Source organism: Hesperophylax consimilis, chromosome 10, assembly GCF_061612785.1.
Source record: "Hesperophylax consimilis isolate HC1 chromosome 10, BYU_Hcon_1.0, whole genome shotgun sequence".
Lineage (NCBI taxonomy): Eukaryota > Metazoa > Arthropoda > Insecta > Trichoptera > Limnephilidae > Hesperophylax > Hesperophylax consimilis.
Window position 1 is genome coordinate 25,452,277 of NC_142845.1, and position 23,303 is coordinate 25,475,579.

A 23,303-nucleotide genomic window follows, 5' to 3' on the forward strand; every position below is an offset into this window, starting at 1 on the left:
CATTACAGTTTTCTGTAACTGCCGTGACAGAAGGACTTACCGTAGCGCAATGACTTGTAACGCGTGCAATATAATAATAAACGAGTGTCTTGCATTTATGCAAAATAAAGCGGACATTCTAGATGAAGTTTAAATCACACAACTGTGCACTTCCGCCTTCACCGAGGAGGATATAAAGCTGGCCAAGAACATCTTATTCGATAAGCTTCCGGAGAAGCGCACTCTGCGGAAGGGAGATGGCAGGATCAGCCGCGATCTTCAGGATATTCTGAGGGCCCTGAAGGAGACAGATCCTGACAAACTACCGATATTCGTCGCAAGACAGTTACACAAATTGCCGCCCGTTAATTTTGACAGTGTGGACGTTTCCCGTTTACTAAAAGATTTCAATGCCATGAAGTCCGAAATTTTGCAAATTAAAAGCGACCTAAGGGAATCATCGAGCACAAACACAGCCGAAATAATGCAATAACTTAGTTCACTACGTGATCAAATTAAGGAAATTAATATTCACAATGAGTTCAAGACGAAAACCCCGATTCAATCAAAACTGAGTGGTGACAAACACGTAGGTAATTCCAAAATAAACAATACCCACACAAATGCAGCATCGGGATCGCCGACTAACACTAACAACGACGTGAATAATCTGTACACACACAACAAGCGAGCTGCGCACACAAACTCACCTACCGCCGGTGCAGCGAACGCCGAATACAAGCAGGCGGGTAACATGCAAGGGCCGCAAAATTATATTATGAAATAAAATATATTATATTTATAATTTGACCTACACAGAGAAAAACGAATATTGCTAATTGATTAAGAATCTCTTCAAACTATTGATAATTCCGGTTAAAAACGGGATAGCATGCCTAACGGATGAATTAACAGGGTGAATAAAATTTTTGTAAATTAAAAATATATTATTATAATGCCGGAACAAAATATATTTATTTATTTCTTTATTCATTAACGCCCTTTTTCGGGGCTTATACATAAGAATATTAACCGTTTGATTGCCAATCGTCGACTTTCGTCGATTCGTGTTTTAACGAGGATTGCCGATCGTCGATTTCCGTCGATTGCGTCAGTCGTGTTCTGATTCGCGCGTACGTCGGGTGTGGTGCTGCGGCGTTGGTAAATATTATTCTAATATTATCTTAATAGTTGTAAGATCGTAGTAAACCGTTTAAATTTCAGATTCATTTATTATTTTTTTTATTTTAGTTAATTGAAAAAATATAACGTCGAGGGCGTCCCCTGAAATGTCTGACAGCGGGAGCGACGATTTCCACTCCTCTAATTCAAGTTCGAGTAGCTCTGATGAGAGTGATGTCTGTGATGTCATACCTGTGTTTCCCAACCGCAGGATGCGAATTTCCAGTAATTCTTCGGATCGTGACCAAGAAATGGAGAGTAACACCGGAAATTACTCATTTTGAAATGTACCTCCCGGAACCAATTTTTCTACCGAAAATTATTTGGTTTAAAAAATGGATCCATTCTAACGAAAGAAGATGAAGGAAAAAAATCAGAGAAATAAAACACGAAGATGACCTCAATAGAATATAGAAGTTGAATGGTAAAAGGCACTGACAATACTTAATGCATTAAAAATGGATATCGATTTAGGAAAAAACATTGATTTGGATGACAATGCAGAACCTAACTTTAAAATTAATGATTCATTTACTTGTAACAATTTTTTGAAACTTTCAAACTTTCCTTTACATTGTTTGAACATTAGAAATTTAAATAAAAACCTTGATGAAACCATAACTATGCTTGATGGCATAAAACATCGTCCTTTATTACATATTAGTTTTTACAAAAGCTTGGCTAAAAAATTTGACCAATACACCTAGCATACCCGGATACACAGTTTACAACACAAATAATAACTATTTGCAAAACAATGGTGTAGTTGCCTAATTGAAACCAAATATTCAGGCGACTGTTGAGTAAATTGTTTTCCTGGAGCAAACTGATAAAAAAATGCAGATATATAGAATATTTTATGTTTACTAACCATTTATAGATCTCCGCCCCAGACTCATATTGATAGTTTTCTCGAATCACCGAGTGTCCTGCTTGATTATACATCTATACAAAATAAGGAAATCATTTTATGTGGGGACATAAATACTAATACTTTGAATTTGAGTAATATAAAAACTCAAAAATACCTCTCACTTTTGGTTTTTCACGGTTTAAAGCCAATTATAATTTCACCTACAAGAGTTTTGTCTACTGTTTCAAGTTGCATCGATCACATTATGATAAAATCTAAATTTGAACTACAGGGAGCTGCTTTCACTACTGACATAACAGTTCATGATGCGGTATTGCTGAGATTTATGAGCTTTAGACTTAAGAAAATAGCAAAGGATAGTAAAAAAAATAAAAACCATCATAGATAACAATCTTTTGAAGGCTAAATTAAAGGAGGAATCATGGCAGTCAGTCCTGTCATCGGAAGATGTTAATTCAGCTGCTGAAAATTTCGTAAAATGTTTAAAAATGTATCCGGAAAGTTGCTTGTCTGTACTAAGTGCAAAACATAATATGAAATACTTAAAACCTTGGATAAATGATGAAATTATCAAATGCCTGAGAACCCGCGACAAACTGCACGACAAATGTCGAGGAGAGTTTAATAATATTCCTCTACTGGCTTATCATAAGAGATATAGAAACTGGTGTACAAAAATTATAAAATATACAAAGCAAGCGTATTACAGAAGGAAACTGGATAAAGTCAATGGTAATACCAAGCAACAGTGGAAGATTATAAAGTAAGCCATAAATATTCAAAAGGAGCAAGTGTCCATAAAAAAATTGGAAATCAATAACAAAATTATTTCAATGGAGGAGGATCCACATATAATTACCAACCATGTTAATAACTTCTTCGGTGATATTGGTCCTAAATTTGCAAAAAAACTTGTGCAGTGCAAATAAAACCAACGAAATGTGTCTTGTTAACAATTTTATACCTGGTACTCAAGTTACAGGAGATTTTTAGAAGTTTTTAATTTAAAACTACTAGCATTTATGAATTTACTAAAGTTATAAATGAATTAAAAATGTCTTTTTCCTGTGGTATCGATTGCTTAAGTATCATGGTGTATAAACAGCATGTTTATGAGTTGGCTGGGCCTATAACTCATATTGTTAATCTTAAGTTTTAAGAATGGCATATTTCTTTCTCACTGTAAAAATGCCAAAATTAACATCTTTTCAAGGGTGGAGATCATGAAAACGTTAATAATTACAGACCCATATCGTTGCTCAATACTCTCTCAAAAATAATGAAAGACTGGCTAAGACAAGAAAATTCAAAGTTCAACAAGATATTCTTAGAAAATACAAAATACCCGACATATTTACTATGATCCCCACCCCCGCTATCTTGAAGTTACTTTGGACAAGAGCTTGAACTACCGGCAACACATGGAAACAGTGGGTAAAAAAAATTAGGACAAGGCTTAACTTAGTTAACACGTCCAGTGCTGAGCCCGTAGCAGGTACGGGCGATACAAAGTTCGCGGGATGCGCTGTCCGTACAAGGTACGGGCATCTTATAACTAAGAGAAATGATAATAAAAAAAACGTTAGCACAAACGGATTGTGTATATAATACCCTCAGCATGTAGGATAACTTCAGTATACATCTATGTGTTGCGTGGGTCGGTCGCTATTGTTTTTTTTCTACCGTAATATCGTTGTGGCGAGTTTACACGCGACTTTTTCTATGCGTTTCACACAACTACAACGTGTTATATGTGTGTGCGATAATTGTGATCGTAATTGACTTTATACAAAGTGTCTTCTTGTTTATAAGTATTTTTTATTAGACTTTTCGTTATTATTTTTTGAGTGTTCGGACTTTTGAATCAAAATATTGTGTTTTAGACTACAAGTAATTTATATTGAATTCATTTACTATAAAGTGTTTTTATTATTATTTTTGTGTTAGACTACCTAGGCAATGAGTTGGGATAGTGCTAGGAAGAAGAAGAAGATTATTATTTTTGTGTTAGACTTTTGATATTTTTTTTGTGTTATACACACCTTGAAATATGGATCAGCATCCAAAAGAGCTAGGCTAGATGACGACTTTAGCGACACCGATAGTGATTTTGACGATTCGGGAAGCTACTTAGAGATCTTCCCCGAATCGGATAAAGATGACTTGGAAGACATGGATTACGATGAATCGGATGAAGATGACATTATCCAGCCAGTACCGGCAGCATCACCACTGCCTCCAAACCAACCATCAATGTCCGAACCAAGACAGTGGTCAAATTCACCCAAACCATCACATCCCATTTACCGGTGAATCTGGCATAAATTTTATGGAAGCTGGAAGAGAACCGATCAACTTTTTCAATGCCATCGATGACTTGTGTGAGATGGTCATCAAACAAACAAACGATTATGCGGTAGAGGTGTTATCAAAGTCGAAAGGTGATAAAAGCCAAATTACAAGGTGGAGGGACCTAACAATCGAGGAATTCAGGAAGTTTTTAGGGCTTATTTTCCACATGGGAACTATTAGGATGAATCACCTAAATGACTATTGGAAGAAAAATCATTTATTCAACCTGCCGACATTTTCTCAATACATGTCTCGAGATAGGTTTCTACTTATCCTTAGAGTGCTTCACTTCAATAATAATGAGGAAGAATCAACAAGTTTAGGAAAAATTCAGCGACGATCAGATGGAGATTATATATACTCCTAGTAAAAATCTTTCCATAGATGAATGAGTGACGATATCTTTCGAATTCGATGGGCAATTGACGAAAACTACCAATCGTCGAGGAAAGGAGGTTTGTAAGCCAAACATGATTATTGAATAGAACAAACACATGAGCGGCGTAGATTTTCACAACCAAATGCTTGCCTACTACCCATGTCGTCGAAAAACTTTGAAGTGGTATAAGAAACTGGGAATTCACATTTTCCAATCAATGCTAATAAATGCTTACTATTTGTACAATGCACAGAGTGAGCGTAAGAATAGTCTGTATGATTTTAGACTGGAAGTAATCGATAATTTACTTGGTCCTTCTCTTTCTGCCATTCCTCGTCCATTAGTGTCAAATATAAGACATTTGCCAGACCTATGCGAAAGAAACGACAAAGGAAAAGTAAAAAAAAAGGCAATGCAAATATTGCTGGGAAAAAAATCAAAACCGGAACGATTCCAATTATTGCTGCAAGGAATGTCCACAGATGCCTGGATTTTGTATCGAACCCTGCTTTAGGAATTATCATGATGAAAATAATCTATAAACACCCTATTGTTTCATTTCAAACCGATAATTACCTGCTCACGATGGTTTTGCCTGCACTTTCCTTTTTTATAACAATATTATATAATTACCCTTTTTAGGCGGTCAAAATGCCTCAACAGCGTGCCTGTTACCGAGGACGACGATGAAGACGACGTAGAGCCCATAAAAACCACCCACTGGGTGAAGATGCCATGGATGAACAACCCTTGCCAGGACTATCACGTCCAAAGAGGATGAAAACATGAATCCATATTAAGTTGAGAGTGTAATATATTATAATTAAACAAATAAAAAACTTTATTCCACTTAATTTTATTTTGACCGTCGACCGTGTTTTATTTGTTTTATTATAATATATTATAATGGAATTCCACCACGAATTATCGGTCTCAAAAATAGAAATATTATTGAGAGTGTTACATTGAGAAGTTATTGAGAACAAAGAGGTTTATAATTTTATGTATTTAATGTAATGAAATGTAAAAAAATTATTATGAGACTTTTTATTCTGTAAAATATAATATAATTTTTTACACGTAACAAGATTTTTGTCTACTTTATTTAATAACTGGCTTTAACCCATTGGCCTCAAACGACGCCGTCCCGGCGTGTGTACATCGATGTGTCTTAAAATCAAACGACGCCGTCCTGGCGGGTCTGATGTATGTCGGCTTAAAAACGAAAAACGGATACATTAGTGACATCTGTGTTTAAAATTTTAAATGCCAATCGCTCTGTAGATAATTAAGCATTCGTTTCGTAGTATTGGCAGGACTCCGTTGGTGAAGTTTTTTCCTGATATTTACGATTGAAATTTGGTTATATTTCAGCGTCATTGAATTTTTTCAAAATGGCGTGTGGTTCGGGAATTGACAAGTTTGTTCGTAAAACGCGTGGTGGGCGGCTAGCATCAGCCTAAATTGAAAGTTTATTGGTTGAATCTGACGACGATAACCTCAGTGACCACATGGATTCCTCAGATTCGGAGTCTGAGGTTGAAGAATCCACTGAGGAGACAGTGGAAGTTTTGGACGTTTCGATGAGTGAAGTAGGCCCGTCGGCTTCCATACCTCCAGCAAAACGTCGCAAAACTACTAATCCTGATGAATGGACGTGGAATTCGTCTCTAAACATCAGACGGATTCCATTTACCGGCAACCCAGGAGTACGAAGAAGTACGTTGCAGGATTTGGAAGGTGACATATGTATAGTATGTCCACTTTTGCAGATGACAATACGGCAAACCCCGAAGATAGATCGAAAAAGATTCGCCCGATAATTACTCATATGAGAGAGACCTTCCGTAGTGTTTATAAACCAGACTTTAATCTTTCCATTGATAAAAGTTTGATGAAATTCCGGAGACGCTTATGTTATATCTAATATAATTCTAGTAAGCGTGCCCGGTTTGGAATAGTTAATAGTTTTATAAACTTTGCGAGTCTCGATCAGGCTGTTGTTTCGATTTCAGCATCTATACTGGGGAGAAAGAAGGAGACCCAAACCTTCCGTCTAGTGCAGCGAATGTGCACCATCTTCTCTCTGGACATGAGACAGATGGTCACACGCTGTACGTGGATAATTGGTATTCCTCTCCTGATATTTTCCTCAGACTAAAAGAAAAAGGAACAAACGTTGTAGGTACAGTGCGAACTAACCGTAAGAATATGCTTACGGATATGAAGGGAAAGAAGAAATTGGCGAAAGGTGCAGCGTCTTGCCGGTACAGTCATGGTATAATGGCTCTTCAGTGGATGGACAAGAAGCCTGTTACAGTCTTGTCCACCATTCATGAAGGCATCTCTATGGATGCTACAGGCAAAACGAGTCATCAATCCCAAGAGGAGATCATGAAACCCCGTGCTATTATTGATTACAATAAAGGCATGGGGGGTGTTGATCGACAGGATCAAGGTCTGGCTTCATTTCTCGTCATGCATAGGTATCTCAAAGTAGTGGTGAGTCCAAAAACGACAAACACGTTTGCACAACATGTTTGGAGTTAAAAAATGCCCAAACTGTTACTTATAATCCGCACAAACAGTTTGTCCGTTTTGTCGACTCTTCTAACTTATATCAAGAAAGCACGAGTATGAATGAAAAAGAACTATTCCAAACGAATAACATTATCTTGCTCTCTCGCACTAACGTCGTAATAATATGTAAGAGTGAGATAGGTCTGTTGCAGGCGAAAAAAAGTACCTGTTATTCCGGGAAAAAACACTATCTTAACGTTTCACACTTAAGGCCCATTACCAACACACCCACAACAGGCAGTACAGCTGTTTTTCTGGAAACGGTTCATCTCAACAAGCGACAAAGAACGCTGAGCTCTTTTGTTTCAAAAAAGGTCACGCCGGATCAGAAGAAGAAAATCGACAATGACTTGTTGGATCTCTTTATTGAAGACTTTCAGCCATTCAGTATCGTCGAGGACAGAGGATTTCGAAAATATTCTAAATGGATTCCAGGATATGATCTTCCCAGTAGGAAAACAATATCTTCAGTCATGATACCTGCGTTATATCAAAAATCCATATCGACCGTTAAAGACATTGTTGCTGCTAATGCTGTTAGCATTTGCGTCACGACAGACATGTGGACTTCCAGGACTACGGAGAGCTACCTTGCTATAACAGGACATTATATTGACAACGACTTTAATTACAGGAGTGTTTTATTACAGTGTACAAGTTTTCCTGGAAGCCACACCGCAGTTCGATTGGCCGAAGAACTAAGAAAAGGTTTAACGGAGTGGAAATTGATCGGCTTAGTAAATTTCTCCATATCAGATAATGCAAGTAACATCACCAACAAACTCGAAGAAATTTTACAGTGGAAGCATTTCGGCTATTTTGGGCATAAATTAAATTTAATAGTGCAGAATGCTTTAAAAAGTTTTGAAAATACCATCGAAAAAATTAAAATAGTCGCTGCCCATTTCAAAAGGAGCACCCTGTTGTGCGAGAAACTTTTAAAATATCAGTCATCACAGGGTGTCCAGGATCCTAAACGTCTGATCCAGCAAGTTCCAACGAGGTGGAACTCTGTGTTTTATATGCTGCGCAGATTCACAGAATTGGAAGAAGCCGTTAAAGCAACCATGGCATTAATTAACAAAGATTTGCCTTTAAACACAGGTAATGAATGTAAAGCATGCAAAGAGCTGTGCGAGGTTTTGGAACCATTCGAAGAGATGACAGCTTCAATGAGCGGTGAAAAATACATGACGGGAAGATCTGTAATCGTAGTTACTAGATGTTTACTGGGTGTATGCAGTAAATTTGAAAGTTTGGATAAGTTCTGCGACCCTGTTAAAAACATAATTCTGCAACTGCAAAACGGATTAAAAGAAAGGTTCAGAAATATAGAATTCAGCACTACATTTGCTTTGTGTACTTTTCTGGATCCGAGGTACAAGTTGCACGTTTTTTCAGAAGTCACCGCTGCCAACAAAATCAAAACTCATGTTCGAGACTTGGCAGCGGCAATGATAAGTAAAAATACTGAAGTGAGACCCATTACAGCTGAATCGGTTACCACGGGCACCACGGCATCATCCACGACGTCTAAAAAAATTTCGGCCTCGAGTATTTATGATGAGATTTTAGCAGAGAAATGCGTGCATGGGAAAAGCACTCCATTATCCCAGGCAATAAAAGAATCGGATATGTATATTTTTGATGATATGCTGCCCCTGAGAAATGAAGCTGGTTTAATGAACTGCCCTCTGGATTGATGGAAAAGACACCAACATGTGTATCCGAATCTTGCTGAAATATTTAAAAGTAACTGTAATATTGTTGGTACTTCGGTTCCATGCGAGAGGATGTTTTGATGATTTTGAGGATGAATTGTGTGGTGATATCATTGTATGGATTATCTGACAAGTTTATTTATCAAATTTGTTTCTGATTCTGCCTAGAAATTATATTTGTTTTACTTTGTATATTCTGTACTCGCGTAAACGGTGCTATATAAATAATGTTAAGTTAAATAGGTTAAACCCTCACTGAAAACAATATAAGATTGTAAATTTTCGTAATGTTTAGAGATACGTACCTACCTACTCGCGACTCTCCACACAGTGAACAAGAACGTATAATCCCTTCAATGGAAAAACTGATGAGAATTATAAAAATTATAAATCACGGTAATAATAAATTAAACAAGGCGGACTAAAACGAAATTATGACAATAGTTGACGCACTTATGACAGACTTGACCTCCATGACTATCGAATTGACAAAAATTAAAACAAAGGGCGCAACATCATTTTGCTGACATCCCCCTCAAACAGCCCAACAGGGTTGGTGAGCATCAGCTCACCAACCCCCTCCACTTACCCAATATGGACATCGTGTCGGAGCACCAAGACCAGGCGTATGCGTATTTCCAACAGATGCAGACGCCACCAAGGATAGTGATGGTACCAAAAAAATAATCCAGGACATGATTCGGCCATCTGAGCTAGGCGTTCGGGTCACGGGAATAAAAAAGATAAGAAATAAAGGTATCTTGATAAACACGGCAACCGCAGGCGAGCAACAAAAACTATTAAATGCACCCTGTTTCGACAAATCAAGCACAATTAAGACTGCCGACCAAGCGATCTCCGAGACTAATATTTTTTGGGGTACCGCGGGACCTGACTGACGAAGAATTTTTAAGGATCGCCTTAACTGGGGTTCCCAACATTCAAGACATTGAGGGAACTATTGCGTGCTGTAAATTAAGCCACTTAGCTGGTGCTCGCACAAGAAACACTTGTCATCGTATCTATGAAATGCCAGCTATCGTGCGTAAAGTACTTATTGAACAGGAGAAAGTATTTGTGAACTGGACTGTTTGCCGCGTCAGAGATTTTATTGGCCTTACTGTCTGCACTAAATGTCATATGATTGGACACTCATACAAATATTGCAGAGATACTAAACCTACATGTGGACACTGTGCACAAGAAAAACACACCCGTGAGTCGTGCCCAAATGCAGCCATCAAACCAGTTTGCGCGACATGCACCAGATTTGGTAAGCCTGCTGACCATTCAACCGGAGATAGGGACAACTGCCCAGCTTACATAGCTGCCCTCAAGAAGGACCCAGCTACAATAGACTATGGAGTGTAATATACAAGAACACAAGTGCCTAACTATCGATGACTATACTCCCATGAAGAACTGTCTGCGAATAATGTATATGAACGCCAGAAGTATACGAAACAAGTTTGACGAAATTGAGGAAAAGGTCAGAAGATTATGCGATACTGTTCATGTTCTTGTCATCACTGAAACGTGGCTTGATGTCGGAGAAGAAAAGTTCTTTTGCTTAAATGGTTTTTACAGTGATTTTTCTTCTCGCCCAAATGAAGGAGGAGGAGGTGTGGCCATATATGTTCTGGATTCTATGAAGTGCTCTATCATTGAAAATTTTTCCAACGAAAATTCATTTTTAGGTATTAGTGTTTGCAGCAGTAATGGGAAACCAGTCAACATTTATGCAATTTATCGAAAACCTAACCCAAACAACATGCACGATTTCCTAACACATTTTGAAAAAATACTGAACAAAAGCAGACAAGATACATTAATACTCGGAGATTTCAACATTGACACTTCCATAAACACACCTTCTTCTTTAAATTTTATCAACACCTTATTAACAAACAATTTCTCAATACAAAATAAATCATATCCCACGAGAGTCACTGATACAAGCAGCACTATTATAGATCACATTATATCAAACAGACAAAACATTTTAACAACCATATCGAATATAGATGACCCGCTTAGTGACCACAATATACTAATTGTTGACTTTAAGAATAATTTAAAAAAATGGTTTAATAATAGAACTAAACCACGCTTTACTAAACCTATCATCAACAGTATGGCGGTAAAATCTTATATTGCGACTAACAAATTTGCTATCAACTCAAACAAACCTGAAGACGGTTACAAAGATTTTAATGATTATGTCAAAAATGCATTAGAAGCAGGTAAAACTACACCCAACGTAAAAACAGGAAGGCGGCAACATCTAAATACACCTTGGTTTGATTCTAAACTTAATTTTCTAATCAAGGAACGAAACCAGCTTCACAAGCAGTGGAAACAAGACCCAGGTAATATTACTCTTGCAATACATAAAAATAAACTAAGAAACATAATAATTAATTATAGGAGAAGTCTGAAAAACAAATATTACATCAATAGCTTTCAACAAAGTCTAACTACACTAACCCAAGAAAAACTTGGAAAACCATTAACTCAATTCTGTCTAATCGTGTACATAAACCCACCAACACAATTGAATCTCTCATCGTAAATAATTGTGAAATTAGGGAACCCCGTGAAATAGCGTTGGCTTTTAATGAGTTTTTCCTGTCAGTTGGAGAAAAATTGGCAGCTGCCATTCCATCATTCCCGGATGACTGTAATACAATATATGTACAACCAAAGGCACGACAATCCTTATATATGACTAGGACGAATAAGGATGAGGTAATAAAGGTCATCTCGAAACTTAGGTCGAATGCAGCGGCAGGAATCGATGGAGTAACACAGTGCATTCTTAAAACCTGTAAAAAAGAACTAGGGGGGCACCTAACCCAACTTATCAACTTCTCCATAGGCTCGGGAATATTTCCAAACCAGTTAAAGCTAGCAAAAATTATACCAATTATTAAAGAAGACTGCAAGAAGTGTATTTCTAACTATCGTCCAATATCGATTTTATCGGTATTTTCAAAGGTGTTCGAGTCAATTATCAAAGATAGACTGATAAAATACATCTCTAGCAACGATATCCTAACACCACAGCAATATGGCTTTCGGAAAAACTCCAATACCCAATGTGCCACCTTCGATTTCATTTCTAACATTCAGCAGTACATAGACCAGGGCGAATATGTGGCAGCTATATTTATAGATCTGAAAAAAGCCTTTGATACGGTAGATCAAGGCTGCCCAACCTTTTTAACAGTTGGGCGAAATTGATGATTTTGAATCACTGGCGGGCCACTGAATACCTGGCGGTTCCTATTTCCATGGGGGGGGGGGGGGTTGTTAGAGAATTTCTATAATTCTAAAGAATTCTAAATATCGATAAATCGCCTTCGTTGGCAACACTGGTGACCGCGCGCAAGCTGAATTGTTTGTTTTACCGCAGGCCCGCGACACTTTTTCAAATTGGCGGATTGGCGGGTTTTTTGAAAATGGTTCACGCGGGCCACTTATAATTCGTTCGCGGGCCACATTGTAGCCCGCGGGCCTGGGGTTGGGCAGCCTTGCGGTAGATCATGAAATACTTCTACAAAAAATGGAACATTTGGGAATAGTCGGGAAATCTTTAAATTTGCTCTGATAGATTTTGCCTTGTCGATAACGGAGGGAACCTAAGCGACGTTGGAAAAATCACATGTGGAGTGCCACAGGGCTCGATTCTTGGACCTCTACTTTTCTTACTATACATCAATGATATAACTAAATGTGGCATCTCGGGAAAACTTCAACTTTACGCTGATGATACTGTGATTTACTACCATTGTAAAAATCTGAAGGAACTTGAAGCTTTAATGAATAAAGATCTCGCAAAGCTGGCTAAATGGCTTCGATTAAACAAATTAAGCCTCAATGTTAAAAAAACCCATTACCTTACTTTCGGAAAAAAAGATAACATGGGTATGAATATCATTCTTGGAAATGAAAAGCTACAACATGTTCAAGTAACGAAATATTTGGGGTTACTCATAGACTCTAACCTCTCGTGGAACTCCCATGTTGAGAATGTAAAATCCAAAATTTCCCCGATAACCGGTGTACTTTATCGACTCCAAGGTGTGCTCCCCACATCTTTACTGCGTGCAACATATTATGCAATGATCCACTCCCACCTGAGTTATCTAGTTAGTATCTGGGAAACCATTACCAAAAAAGAAAGTTCCGAAATACAAGTAATTCAAAATAGAGCCATACGTAATATATATAATCTGCCATGGGATACACATGTCAAAGATATATACTCACAGACACAAATACTTCCTTTTACAGTCCTGCCAAAGTATAACATCACAACTGCCATTCTACAAATAATTCAACACTCCTCACACACCAACACTAAACCAGTCTTTAATTCTGACATACACCAGCACAAAACACAATCACAAAATCAAATACATTTATCATCATCTACTTACACGACCAAATTTGGAATTAACTCCTTACAATACATTGCACACAAACAATATAACGCATTACCTAGTAATTTAAAACTTCCGGCAACTAACAAAAAAACATTGACAAAAGCTCTTAAAAGATATTTCCTTAGCAGTTTCATTAATGACTAACACAATCTTTCTCTGGTACTCCATAATAACACCTGCGTTTATTTATTTTAATGTATTTTATTTATTTGCCTTGTCCTTTCTAATGTTGTCTTTCCCGAAATGAGTTTTATAAACTCATTGGGAATAATACATTATTACTTTGTTATCATTTTGTAATGTATTATCTTGTAATAAAATTAAAAATTTAAAAAAACCATCGAGGAATTATTGGAAGCCCAACAAAAAATTCCGGAAAAAATGGATAAAATCATTGTACAGCCGCCTGCCGTATTACCACAAAGAAGGAGCTACGTCAGTGTGGCAGCGGGAGCTCCAGCTTCACAAACTATCGTACTCAATGGATTCGAACGACCCACGCCTTAAAAACTTCCTACAGTGCTATTTTACCCTTCGATTGCGGAGGGTAAAACTTCAGAACAGCTCCAAAAAACTTTGACAGAAATACTTGATCCAAAAAAGGACAGATTTCAAGTGGTCCGCACACGCAAGATTAAGGGCGCAGGCTTAGCTTTACAGACCACTACATCCGGAGGTCTGGACAACATCAAAAAAGCGGAAGAGAAACTCAGCGCCCAAGGAATAAAAATGATTTCCCCCCAAGGCAGATTACCCAAAATCGTCTTATATGATGTCCCCAGAGGAGAAGTAACTTCAGACGCGGCCCTCTTTGAGGAAATTTATACAAACAATATCGCGGACAAAGGTAGCCTCACCAAAGAAGACCACGTAAGGACCATGAGACGAGTCTGGCTTTTCGGAAAGAGGGATGGGCCTTCCATGAACATGATCGTAACTTGCCATCCTGAGGCTAGAAAATTTTTAATCGATAGCGGCCATTGCTTCCTAGGTTGGAACTCATGTAGGGTTAGAGACTTCGTCTAGACCAGCTGTGGCCAATCACAGCAGCGCACATATTCTGGTAATTTAAATTGAATTTGAGTTATTATGCATTTAAACAGTAAATCGTCCGGTCATAGCCTCTATCACGACCCAATGGAAAAAACACCTTATACTCAAGAACAAGACAAACCTTCCGCCAGGTATTAATGTGAAAGAAAACTACTCGAAGGAAATCCTGGAAAAACGAAAACAGCTACAACCTCAACTAGAAGAAGAGAAAAAGAAAGGAAAAATTGCTTGTATAAAATATGACAAACTGATAGTGTTAAAACCGAAGGACAACATTAGCGAAAAGCAAAAAAGAGGAACTTCGGATTCTCCTAAGTCATCAGCACAGAAGAAAGTAAATACAAACAAAATATCAAGCAATCCTTCACAACCTCTACCCAAAACTAGCATGAAAGAGACCAACAGACCTAACATACTGAACTATGTCAACCGGGCAAGTTTTGACCCACAACTAAATGCACCAAAAAACTAATTACTGTCTCGGAATATCGGAAACAAGGAATTAACACCAACCAAAATTAACAACCAAAACCAACCAACAAAAAGTCTCCCAATTCGGCTGGTCCCCACGGGAGTTATAGACCACAACCCTTCTAACAACAAGAAGAAACAAAATTGCAACTTTAAATACGAGAATGGAAATTGTTAGAGGAGGCCTATGCCAAGAGGCAAACTGAGCTTCGGGATGCTTTATGCAACTCTAGTGGGTAATAATAACAATTTTTAATATTTTTTTAGGAGGAACATAGATTATCAGATGGCATAGACCAACATAATCCTAGACCGTATACAGCCAATCGCACGCTAAGCACCCCATCTCGAAATCAATCAACGCAATCAGGAGACCATTTGGAAGTTTTTAGTGGAAAACATTTCCACTTCAATAGGTTCCCTTGCTGCAGATTGTTCGGCAGTATCAACTAACACAACTTTTGCAAAATTTGTTGAGACTATCTTAAATGAAATAAATGAAAAAGATTGACACTTGGCGATGCAAACAAGGAGCAAAGTGTTTCAAGTTGTCTGGGAGGCACAAGGCAAATTTTAAGAAAAACAATATTTTATTTGTCAATATAAAGCAGATACTTTGTAATGTGACATGATGTTTAAAATAAAACAATACAAAAATGTTTAAAGTAAACAGCACTTATTTTTACTTAATGCTGACCGAGTTTTGCTACAACTGTAGATTCTTTGGGCTGTATAATTTTTTATTTATTATTTTTGTGCATTTATGTAATTTTACAAAATTGCTAATATTCATAGTCTTGGTCACTATCAACTTTTTTCAATACAAATAATACCTGCAATTCATGACAATATCCCTGTATCAACAAAACAACTTTACTCAAGGACGCTTACTAACAATATTATATTGATGAAAGAAAAGTGGGTAAGTAGAAAAGCAAATTGATTTAGGAATTATTGATTCAAGATTGGAAAGAAGTAAATACAAGTTGAAGTTATAGTAAATAATATGAAAGATGCAATAAATAATTTAATACCTGACGTATAGTAGTTAAAACCAATAATAAATGGTATTTTAAAAACCAAGAAAAATGCAATATAAGACTGTTAATGTTGATGCAGATGATGCAAACTGAATTATATTGATAAAAAAAAAAAAATTTAGTCACTTAGATAATGTGTCGAAATGGCTTAAACTGTTTTTTTTTTTTATGATTTAATATGTTACATTTAAAATATTTAAAGAAATACTATGTTTTCCAAATAATGTTAAATTTTATATTTATACTTACTAAAATTATTAGCACTCACGACGATGTGAGCTAACTAAAAGATTAATAAATAAAATAAATATATTGGGATTAATTCTATAGTGCCATTTATCACCTCAAAGGAGCTTTACAACTTCATTTATCTAACCTAAGACTAATAACTAGCGACTGACAACTGTTAGGTACTTATAACTTACAACTAAAATAAATAGCGTGTTAACAGATAGACTTAACATAGACATTATTCATTTTGCCAGGGAACAGCTCCAGCATCATTCATGAAAAATCTCTGAAAAGTTCCCTGAAGTGGGAAGCACTTGCTGGTGGTCTGTTTGTGGAACTGCATGGCGTTCCACAATGGACTCTAAGTTTGGTGCCCTCACTTCAGCAGTTTACACGGATGCTGCTATTTACTCTTCAATTAGAAAATTGTGAAGCGCACACACTGTCAACGTGATGGATTCAACTTTATCCACGCTGAGGTTGTTTGGAGATAGGAGGATTCTGAACCTGTTTGCCAAAATCCCAAAGGCATTTTCAACCACGCATCGTGCTATTCTTAGACGGTAATTGAAAATGCTTTTCAGTGGTCAAACCCCTGTGTGCATATGGTTTCATAATATTGTTAGACAGGGGAAATGCATCATCTACAACTATTATAAATGACGCAGTAAATAATTTACATATTTTTGTGGGTACCTGTGCCTTGGCGAAATCGCGTGTCTCATCATGGTATCTTGACAACTAATTAAAGAAGAAATCATCGCCAATAGTTTCAGGAACTGCGGGTCTGGCATTCTTAAATAATTTTTGTGAGAAACAGGATCTTGATCATGAAATTCATTATCCAGCATATTTAGTATGCCATGTTGTTCGTGACGCCGGAGAAGCCACGGTTTTGTCCACAATTTACGATCTATTCTGCGAGTCACTCGTCTTTTCAAAATTACAGCAGTGCAAACTGCAGCAGATGCCAAAGCAATAGCTGTTAAGATTCCGTTTCTATCCATTACTGTGATATCCATATTGTGAGAAATGTCAAAAATACCGCCACTAAACTGTACAAAAATCGGCATTGCCAACTGTGTATGTACATAGTACCAACTACCAAAATAGAACATGTCCTTTTTTTCATCCCGATTAGACAAAGGCACGACGAGCTTGAATCCATGATCAAAACATCTTACGAGATTTCTTTACTTTTAGCGAAAAAGAAGAAGCGCTTTTCTGATGGAGAAATTGTTAAAGAGGCTTTGAAAATCTAAGGCTAAAGAAAGAGTTAGCGCAACACGGCATAACACCCCAAAAACAAATAGCAAAAATACTTTTGGCCGTGAAAATCTTAAATCATATTTGTTCAAAAATTCATTCAAAAGCTCTTCACAGACGTCAATTCAGAGTTTTATTTGAAGAAGAAATCAGCAAATTTGGAGAGTTACAACTGTATTGCGCTGTGCGATGGCTTTCAAGGGGCAACATGTTAAAACATTTCTTCAACTTAGGCTGATTTTAGTGTCACGCCGACCGCACGCGCACCGTCGGCGCTGATGGTCGAGATATATGAACTTCTAGGAAGCGTTTTTGAATGACGCGTAGCTATCAGCGCGCAAGGTGGTCAGCGCTGATGGCTACGCGGCCGTACGCGTCGCGCGTCGGCGCCGCGTAGCTGTCAGCGCTGACGATCGCACGAACGCCTCTGCTTTCAGCGAGCGTTCTAGTGTCGAGCGGAGCAGACATCATCGCGTGTACAGTCATGGCGAATAGCGAAGTGGATACAGGTCGAGTTATCGATGAAGTTCGCCATATAACAAGACAAAGTCTCCAGCAACGGCCCTCTGCTCAATCAATGGATGAACATGGAGTCTTCGTCGTCGCCGGTTTTTATTTTTTTGGGATAGGTAGTACAAAGCAGTAATAACTAATACACTCCGCATTTTGGTCTTCGACTGTACAGTAAGGCGGTCAGTACGATACTGAAACGAGCCACGCTGAGCCTCAGCGCTGACGAACTACGCGCTGATCTATGAGCGCTGACGGTGAGCGTGACACTAAAATCAGCCTTAGAGAGCAGGTGTCGGAATTTTTAGAAGAAAAAGGGGCGTTACCTTGGGAAAGTGATTTACTCAAGATTAAGTACTGGTTGAGTGATCTTGCATTTCTTGTTGACATCACCAATTATCTCAATATTTTAAATCTCAAATTACAAATTGCTGTTGTGAATTCACGAGTTGTTGTTGTGTGAAAATGTCTGCAATTATGAAGCTGTGTTGCGTGAAGGGCTGTACAGACAGTCCACTCGTCATAAATACCCAAAATACGGAAGTTACAAAAGAAACAAAAATGCCAATAGATCACTTCGAAGATGCGCACTGCCGGCTTTAAATCTACCCGGCATTGGTAGTTATCCAGATTTAAGACAGTATCGGACCCGTTATGACGAAAATACAGGTGTGAATATCCCTTTGTTTGTCTTCAGTGTTCAATGTAATGTGTAACTTAATTTCACCTAAGAATTGAATTTATTTTTAGACCCCATCCGTGTTCCGCCAGGACGGTGTGATGTCATAAAAGACCATAATTACATCATGCAAGATATAAATCCTTCCAAAAGGATCATGGAGGATTACAGAGGTATAAATCTGTTCTATGTTACTTGAAAAGGAATAATATGATATGTTTAGTTCACGAACTTTGGTTAACCCGATAAATATGTTTTTTTCAGATCTTGATAACATCTTACCGGGTACCAGCGGTGTGGTTCCTTCTGCCAAAAAGATCATGCAGGATTACAGAGGTATAAATCTGTTCTATGTTACTTAAAAAGGAATAATATGATATGTTTAGTTCACGAACTTTGGTTAACCCGATAAATATGTTTATTTCAGAGCTTGATAACATCTTACCGGGAATGAATTGGGTTCATATTATTTTTTAAATGAATTGATATGTCCCTAGGTATATACATGACTTGAATTCACAGAAAGACCAAAGCGAACACGTGCTCCAGCATTTGTCTCTGTGATTTTACACGCAGATGGAGGCGGCAGTTCGAATTATTAGACATTAAGTATTTAGTAAAGAGCCTGGCCGGAAATCGCAATAAAAATTTAGAAAGCCAACTCAAGCAATACACCCATTAGTCGGCAGATTTAGCTCTAGACCCTCATCAAGTCGTAATCCGAAATGGGTGTATTGTTAAACCAGCGACCCGGCAATAAAAACCTTCGCCCAAGGCTAGGCCATATTGTAATTGTTTGAAAGCTTTGTACAAATGTCATTTTAGCATCTTTTAAAATAATAATAACGACTACGGTGAGAATGTCGATGCCAGCGCCATGGACTCAAGACAACGCACCGAAGTGGTGTAAAGCGGAACCACTTTAGTTCCAGCACCCCACGACAGGTGCGCTACGGTCGCCGGATTGCGCAGCTCAACACATTCCGCAACCAAAAACAGTATCCAGTACCCAGTCAGAGAGTGATCATCTCGCCTCCCCTTGGGGCGGCCGCCGAGGCGCCTCCGCCCAGGAGGCTGCCCTCTCGGCGGTCACGATCTCGCCTCAACAGCTGAAGACAGATTCCGCAACCAACAGTCCCGAGTCAAGAGTACCCAGTCAGACAGTCATCATCTCGCCCCCCTTGGGGCGGTCGCCGAAGGGCCTCCGCCCAGGAGGCTGCCCTCTCGACAGTCACAATCTCGCCTTTCGAGAGTCATCATCTCGCCCCCCCTTGGGGCGGTCGCCGAGGCGCCTCCGCCCAGGAGGCTGCCCTCTTGGCGGTCACGATCTCGCCTAGTTCTCGACACTTCACATTTCCGCACTCGACAGTCATCATCTTGGGAGTCATCAACCTGCTCTCCCTCTTGGAGCGGCGCCGAGGCAGCTGCCGACCAGGGAACTGCCCTAGCAGAAGTTACCGTCTCGCCTCCGCCGAGAAACTTCCTGCTCTCCCCCTTTGGAGCGGCACCGAGGCTCTTCCGACCAGGGAGCTGCCCTAGCAGAAGTTACCGTCTCGCCTCCGCCGAGAAACTTCCTGCTCTCCCCCTTGGAGTGGTGCCGAGGATTTTCCTACCCAGAAGCTGCCCACTCAGAATTCGCTGCCTGCCGACTCCGCCCTTCGGAGCCTTGGCCCAGGTTGAACAACTTCCGCCCTTCGGATCCAACCCAAGTTGCCGCTTGTGTTGTCGGTGATAAGTGCGAACGTGGAGATCCGTGATTCCAGAATCATCGTAAAGGGAAGTGTCTGCACAATTTTTGCATAATTATCTCGTAACGTGACCCAACTTTTAAGACAGTGAATGAAGATAATTTAGGATTAAGAAAAAGGACAATTAGTTTTAAGAATTAATTTTAAGAACTATCATTAAGAGGAACGGCTGCGGTGCCTGTTTCATACAAAATTTTAATTTGGATTTACGGCTAAAATACTAGAGTAAACTGTTTTTTTTTTTTTTAGTTAAAAGACATGGTAAATATAAAGTACGCATATGGATCAGATTTTCGATTTTTGCCTTAAATTATAGAATATAGGCCCCAGAAGATGACGATTTTACATGATTTTACGAGGCATCTTTGGCAATTTTTTGTGACCAAATGGAAGATATTTTTTGAAAAAATCTCACATATCCCGTCTCAGGCATATAATGAACTATACAATAAAATTTGAATCTTCACTGAAAAAAGTTTTATTTGCTTCAAAAGCCGAATTTGGTGGCCACAAATTCAACGTATATTTAACTAGCTTTTTTGTTATTGTCTCATTCGCACTTTCTTGAGTCGGGCTGGCTAGAGTAGGTGAAGCACGGGCCGGGGGGCAGGGGCCCCGGAGAGATCGCCTGCCTAACAAATACATGCATACATACCTACGTCAATCGTCCTTCATTTTTTATTATTATTGCTAGTGTATGTATATGTGACATTCGCAGTCAGCCCGCGCGGACATATAATTGACGAATTTGTTACTTTGTTTACGAATAATATTATTTTTAAACTCCACAGTTTTTAACCGAAGCATCCCCAAATAATTTATTTCATTCAACATGGGTAAGTAATCATTATTTGAGCATTTTTAACAATGATAATTAGGTTATGAATTAGGGTACTTACGTTATTGATTTTTATAAAATGTTATTTGTGTTTTAGGTCGAAAGTGGATACGTGGTAAGCCACCCAGTATGCACCGGAAAAAGAGGAAGTGCAATGTCAAAAACACAGAAAGAACTCGGAACAGGTGAAAATTAAATGCAATATTTAAATCAATATTTATTATAAGTATTTATTTTTTACGGTAAAAATGTAATGTTTTTTTGTTGTTTTCAGTTCCGTAAATGATGTTAAAGATTGTCAGGCTAAATTTGCCAACAAGGATTTTTTCGATGCTAAAACATCGATGTGAATTGTGGGATTTTGAGCAAACGGTAAGCAAATAATTTTATTTTCACAAGAACAAACTCTCGAGAATGTACACAATAACATCAAGATACCATCTTTTGGTTAGTAGTGAGAGTTTCATTTTATTGCCGTTCAGCTTTTAGTTTTGATGACAGTGTTTTTACACATCGGTACAATTCAATATTACACCGACGATCTTTAATTAAAAGTGATTAAATTTAAGAATAAAAACCGTCCTCCATTTTTGCCTATAATTGCTTGTACTATTTTGTCGAATTTGTAAGTATAATCACTACACATATTGATCATACCTTGACAGTATAATATGCGGTCTTTTGTTTTCACGGTTTGATGCCTGATTTTTTTTCTTTTAGTACCGATGTGATTGAACCCGAAATATCGTCGCAGAAAATGTCAGACGTATCACCCGACATTATATAACATATAAGTAATGCCTTTAGTTAGAAAATTTGGAAAATTTTGTGGTTGACTGACAAATTTTATGAAATTAAATTTTTAATTAAATTTTATTTATGTAATTATTTATTTGCTTATTTATATTGGAGTCTGTTCTTACTATACAACTACTACCTGTCCGACTTTTTTTTATTTTTCACCTTGTGCACATGTATTGTGTAGATTATAAAATAGGATTTTTTTCAGTATAAAAAATCTGGGACTAACTACCATAAATGTATTCCTCACTGCCTAAAATGGACGGAAATAATTATACCGATTCATTGAACATTTTTTAATAAAATATGCTTGTTGCTATTATTCTTGCTGTTATTGTGCTGCTATTTTTATGGTTATTTTTATTTATAGTTGTATTACTTAATTTTGTTGTTCACATAATATTCTTCTTACACAACACTTAAAAATAATCTCGACCAAAATCCCAGTGATAAAGTCAGTGCGTGTTCGGAATTATATACACAGCGACACGACTTTATAACTTTCTTCCAGATAAAATAAAAAAAATGTGATTCACAAAAATTTCAAAGGTAATGTAAAAATTAAAAAATAAAAGATTATATCAAAGGTAAGGCCTTTACCGGTGCACTTACACAAATTTTAAGTAAGTGTATATTTCTATTCTCTACAATTATATTACTTACTGTTCATATATTATTTACTGCTGTTAATTCTATGTACTTATCTAATTTATAAACTTATACACCTATTATTACTATTATTATAATTTCGTTTGTGGCCACATGTACGATGCACGTGTACAATTTCCGTATCTCCTACAATAATACACGTATCTGCTAATTTAAATGAACTAAACAAAAGGGTGATTCCCCGTTTAGATGCAAATATATTCACGCACAAAAGAAAAAAAGCATTTCTCTTTTACTGGCCTTTTATGCGTGATATTGTCAGTGCCTAACGTGTACATGCGCATATACCAATACTATTAAAGAATAGGTCGGAAGCCCTTGTATGCTGTGCTGCTAATGGAATGAACTAAACGAAAGGGACATTTCACCGACTTCGTGCAAATATTCAAGCATTGAACTTAATTTCTTTTTTATTTAATCTCATATTATCTAACTTTTTTTGATCGCTTGCAACGTCAGCCGTACTAAAAGCCAGGTACTCC

The 23,303-nt window shown here is 37.8% G+C and overlaps 1 protein-coding gene across 1 annotated transcript in view; it reads right to left on the reverse strand.

The window, feature by feature from the left end:
* Positions 1-5,723: 5,723 nt before the first annotated feature.
* PNKP (Polynucleotide kinase 3'-phosphatase) overlaps positions 5,724-23,303 on the reverse strand; it is a 29,871-nt gene continuing 12,291 nt past the window's right edge. Inside the window, exon 8 of the mRNA XM_089636183.1 lies at positions 5,724-5,981. The gene's annotated coding sequence lies outside the window, so the exon portion shown is untranslated. The remainder of the gene's footprint in view (positions 5,982-23,303) is intronic.